Here is a 5,810-nt window from a genome sequence, read left to right as displayed (position 1 = left end):
AGATGGAGCAACCTTCACTGTTCTTGGCATAGGGAACCTCTTGGATAGGACAACCTGCTGGTGCCATTGCCTGCTGTTACAGTGGGGAGGATAGGCCTTTCTCAAATGTTTCTAGGTAATTCAGTCAAGGCGAAAGTTGACCAATGCCCAAATTTAGTGCCTTTGTATCTTTTTGGTGTCTTTTGGCAAATGCAGAGATCAGAGTCTATCCCATCACAATCCATTGGGAGCTGATTGGGCTGGGCTGGGCAGGGGGATAGCCTTGATAATATATTCTCCTCACACAGTCCTGGCTCTACTCCCAGAAATGCAGAGTTAGCCCAGTCCCAGTGTCCAGCAGGGATCTTTTTCCCAAGAGGAAACTCCTCCAAACACTGTCTGAAGCTGGGAAACATTGGAACTCCCCTGTGCCTTCCTGTCTCTAATGAACAGTGCCCACAATGAGATATACCTGCCAGATTAGCACAGGATCCCACACAAACTATCCCCTATCTTCTCACCCTCCTGACTGCCAGCTGGTCCCAAAAGCCTGCTGCTCCCTCTGGTAGCTCACAGCCCCCACATCTTCTGCCCTGTCACCTTCCCCAGACTCAGCCTCTATCCCCATCCCTTGTAGGAGCAATGCAGATCCCCTGTCACACCAGAGAGGCTCAAGTTGCCCTGGGCAACCTCCCCTCCAGCCCCTGTGGGGCTCTGCGGGGGCAGCGGGCTGGTCAGACTGCCCTCCCATTCCCACAGTGTGCTGCCCACATAGGCATGATGCTGGCATGGACACATTTCCAGTCCCTGTCCCCAGCATGGTGCGGGGTGGTGGCCTCTTGGTGCACAAGGCAAATTCTGGGTGAGCAGGGGTCCCCACACAGATTCCAAAAACTTTATTTTTTGTCAACTTTTCTCATGTCTTTTCCCATTTTCAGCCCAGTTTCCCCAGTGAACGAGCAGGATTCCCGAAGCCTGAGACAGATGACGTACAGCTGGAGACACAAGTGCCCAACCAGGCTGGTCATTGTGTCTCGTCCACCACAGGGAAAGGATCTAAAATTTTTCCTGAGCCAGCAGCAGGCATTGCAGCAGCTCCACTCAGCCGGATCAAGCAGTGGCCTGCTGGAGGGGGAGAGCCAGGCAAGGGTCCCCAGAGGGACCTGCGCAGCGAGTCCTCAGCAAGAGGTGTGCAGGCTCTGGTTTGCTCCTACTGCTGCTGCTGCTGCTGCTGCTGCTGCTGCTGCTGCTGCTGCTGCTATGCGGGCAGCGGTCTGTGCTGCCCTCGCACGGCTGCACTCCACTGCAGGCTGGGCATGCTGCGTGGGTCCTGCCGGGATATACAGCCCTTCTGTCCAGCTTGTCCCGCTGCTCCCTGGCTCTGTTCCTTGCACCGTGGCTGGGGTGTGTGCGTGGGGTCCCTGTTGCAGCCGGTGCCACAGCTCCCACCACACCTGACAGCGCCTGCATGGATGGATGAAGGTCCTGGTCTGAAATACATCTCCACCCTCCTCAGTAGAAGCCAGGTCCTCACCAACCAAATGCACCTATAGATCCAGGCTGTGCTCCAGGACTAGTGCAAAGCCTGTAGGACACCCCCAAACAACCACGGATTTACTAACACATGCCACCCCGCAGGTGATATGTCTTGCGGAGACCTCCGCCTTGGGGACACTGCCTGGGAGCTGCAGCAGGTGCTCTGCACCAGGGCAGCTCACACAGCCCCTCGGTGAGGGACAGAGACATCTCCCCCTCTCCCACACCACCCTGTCATCCTGACCCCAAGAAAGAGGTCCAGACCAGCTTCCCGCAATAAGCTACAATCCATCCAGACAGCAAATTCCAGGGACTTACTGGAAATACTGGTTTTACGGCACAATGCATAAATCCCTCTTTTCTGCTCACACATCTCTCCATCTTCCCTCCTTCCCGTGCACACACCTGCCATGCTTCTCACACCCCTGTGAATGGCACTTGCTGCTCTGCAGGTGTTGTTTCTCATGGGGGGGTTAATGAATCCAGCTATACACAGGGAAACATCAGCTTTTCCTGAAGTCTCATGTAAATCTCCAGCCCACAGCATCTCCTCCTGGCACAAGGGGGGCTGTTGCTCTGTCCCTTTCAATATGGGGGGGGGCATTCTCCATCTAGACCTGCCCCTGCTTAAGGGACACTCGCTATTAATTGCCAGGTTCTCATTTTCCCTGTGCCTCTTAGCTCAAGGTCTATCTTCTCATGACCCTGTGCCACAGAGGCAGATGCCCTGGAAGGTGCTGCTCCTTCTCTCTCAGGTGTTCCCTTCTGCTTGGAGCAGCATGGAGCGGTGACATCTCAGAAAAACTGTATATTTTTGCCTTTTTCCAGACTTGAAAGCTGTTGCCTGAGGCATCATCCTTGGCGGATGTGCCTGCAAAATTCAAAACCGTGGTGGAGTTTTGAATGGGGATAGCATATGGCTTGGCTCCTCTCAGGAAATCTCTGTCTCACAGGGACATCCTCTGTGATGCCTGCTGGGTCCTGAACTCAGGCACCTCCCTGCCCTGCCCAGAGCTAGGGCTGTGACCTGCCACAGCCTACACAGCATCGCTGCCCTTCCCACCATAGTTTTTCTGGCTTTTTTCTTTCCAAAACTTGGCTCAGAGTATTTTTTTTCTTCGAGGAAAAAACTCCAAATATCCCCAAAGCTCTGACTGGTTCAGGGTCCCACTGCAACAGGCCTGAACATCAGGGACCCAGGAGACCTGGAGCATGGAGGAGAGGTGCCCCTGTCACCGGCTGTAGAGCAAGCCACTGTGACATCCCTGGCATTAGGCATCACAGTGCTTTTAGTCACCAAGGGGGAAGGAGCAGCTTTTGGTGATTTGAAGCCTGATGCTGTCCTCACCCTTCCTGTGACTTTCTCAGCAGTGAAAGAGGAGTCACACGTTGCCCAGGGAAGCTCCAGTCTGATGGATCAGAGTTACTGAGAGCTGCTGGTCCTGTGGAGCAGGGAAAGGGGACAGAAGGGTGAGAGGCTCAGCCAACCCTGGTCCCCGAAGGAGATGGATGCTGCCCGGGAAGCAAAGCTCAGCCCTGGTCCACAGCCGGGAGAGGGCAGCCGCAGCCCGAGCAGCAGAGCTGGGAAGGCTGCCTGCATCCTGGGACTGTTCCTGCTCCAGCCCCGCAGCCTCCCAGCCCTTGCTGAGCACTCCCTGGTCCAGCCTGGGGGCTGCTGCTCTCCCCGGGGCTGGGCACACATGGGTGCCATGCCCGTCCCCTTGATAAACCCCCCATCCTCCAGCAACGCCAAGCTGTGACGGAGCAGATGATCCATCAGGATGGAGGGTTTTGAGCACCGGGCTCTGAGTCTCCCTATCTTGCACCCATTTCCCAGCTCTGCTCCACACCGCAGCATCACCCAGAGTCCCAAGGCAATGATCCAGGCTCATGGGGGCAGGAGCAATCGGGCTTTTCACATCAGCGCAAAGACCTTTCTCATCCCATGTGGGCCACAACCAGGAGCAGCCTCCAAGAGAACATGCATAAGAAGAGATCCCATCCTGCCCTGGTCTGCAGCCGGTAGCAGGTCCCAGGGATGGGTCCGCTCTGATTTTACACGAGCCTGGAAGGGTTCAAGGAGACCTCTCTATAGACAACCTGCCAACAGCTAGAAGCAGGGCCAGGGCATTAGTGGAGCTGGTCCGGGGAGGCACAGCAGAGCATCTCCAGCTGGAGAAGGCGGGTGTCCCAGGAACAGCAGCATCGCTTTGGCTCTGCTGAGATTTTCTGGGGAGATAAAATCATAGAATGGTTTGGGTTGGAAGGCACCTTAAAGGTCATCCAGTTCCAACCCCCCCGCCATGGGCAGGGACACCTTCCACTAGACCAGGTTGCTCAAAGCCCCGTCCAACCTGGCCTTGAACACTGCCAGGGAGGGGGCAGCCACAGCTTCTCTGGGCAACCTGTGCCAGTGTCTCACCACCCTCACAGTAAAGAATCTCTTCTTTATATCTAATCGCAGTCTAACCTCTTTCAGTTTAACACCATTACCCCTCATCCTATCCCTACACTCCCTGATAAAGACTCCCTCCCCATCTTTCCTGTAGTCCCTTTAAGTACTGGAAGGTCGCTATAAGGTCTCCCTGGAGCCTTCTCTTCTCCAGGCTGAACACCCCCAACTCTCTCAGCCTGTCCTCACAGGGGAGGTGCTCCAGCCCCCTGATCATTTTCGTGGCTTCCTCTGGACCTGCTCGAGAAGGTCCATGTCTTTCTTACACTGAGAGCCCCAGAGCTGGACACAGCACTGCAGGTAGGGTCTCACAAGTGTAGAGTAGAGGGGAACAATCCCCTCCCTTGACCTGCTGGCCACACTTCTCTTGGAGCAGCCCAGGATGTGGTTGGCTTTCTGGGCTGTGAGTGCACATTGCTGGTTCACAGTCAGTTTTCCATCCACCAATGCCCCCAAGTCCCTCTCCGCAGGGCTGCTCTCAACCCACTCATCTCCCAGCCTGTATTTGTGCTTGGGATTGCCCCGACCCATGTGCAGGACCTTGCACTTGGCCTTGTTGAACTTCATGAGGTTTGCACAGGCCCACCTCTCCAGCCTGTCAAGGATGGCATCCCTTCCCTCCAACGTTTCAACCGCACCACACAGCTTCATGTTGTCAAACTTGCTGAGGGTGCACTCAATCCCGCTGTCCATGTCACCGACAAAGATGTTAAACGGCGCTGGTCCCAACACCATCCCCAGATGGAGAGTTATTCTGCCAAGAGACAGAGGACTAGGTATGTGATTGATATTTCCCTGGGTCTGAACAACCAAAAGCCAGCCTGTAGCCACCGGTAGCTTTGGGAAGAGCTGAGCCTCATCCATGGGAAGGGTCTCCTTGTGCAGCAACCAGAGGGTGGCTCTGCAGGCAGCATCCAGCTGCCAAGGGCTGGCACCAGGGACATGCTGCCCAGAGCCAGGAGAGAAATCCACTATCCACACAGAGGGGAGGAGAGGTGGAGTCTAGCAGTGTCTGGAAGGAAACATTCCAGTTTTTCCTTTTTAAATAACTTCTAATGTTCCACTTCTCTGATTTGTTTTTTTTTTTTTTTTCTCTCACTATCTCACACTATAAATTTCATGTCTTCAGAAAGTCAGACTCAAATGTTGTCCTTCAGTGAATCCCTGCCTGGACTTTCTTTTGGTGGAAAACACAAACTTAAGATGCCCAAACACAACGAAATTAATATCAAGCTCTAAAAATCCTCCCTACAGGCAGCTCTCTGTGCCCTCCACAGATTTAACTCTCTGTGGTTCAAACCACTCTGTTGATGATTTCAGACCAAATGCTTAGTCCCACATGGTGGGCTACAGCACCCAGCTGCCTGCTCTGGGAGGAGGGCTGCCAAATCGCCCTGGGTTTCAGGAGCTTGGCTCACCTCCCCCTGTTTACTGGCTCACTAGCATTTTCTCCCTTTAATAGCAAGGCAGCCAGGCAAGCCACATGACTCTGCGGGGACCAGGAGCCCTCCAAGCACCAGGAGGTTTTGTCTCATGTCCCCAGGTTGTTGGCTGGTGGTTTTGGACTGAGCTCCCTAAATGCCAGCCCAGCCTTTGCTGCTGCCAGTCAAGTCCTGGCAGAAGGGCAGCCCCTATAAATAGCCATGTGTATAATGTCGCCTCTCTCTTCTTCACTTCTTTGAACTGTGAGTTTGCCCGTGTCTTGCAGCATGCAGTACTTTGCACGCTGCCGCCTGGGTGCTTGCACTGCACAGTGGTGGGGAGTAGCTCGGGTGGCTCGAGTCTCCATCCAGGTACCTGTACCAAGCCCCACAGGGGGGGATTCCCAGCCCTCAGCAGCCTC

Source organism: Strix uralensis, chromosome Z, assembly GCF_047716275.1.
Source record: "Strix uralensis isolate ZFMK-TIS-50842 chromosome Z, bStrUra1, whole genome shotgun sequence".
Classification (NCBI taxonomy): domain Eukaryota; kingdom Metazoa; phylum Chordata; class Aves; order Strigiformes; family Strigidae; genus Strix; species Strix uralensis.
This window is presented reverse-complemented; position numbering follows the sequence as displayed.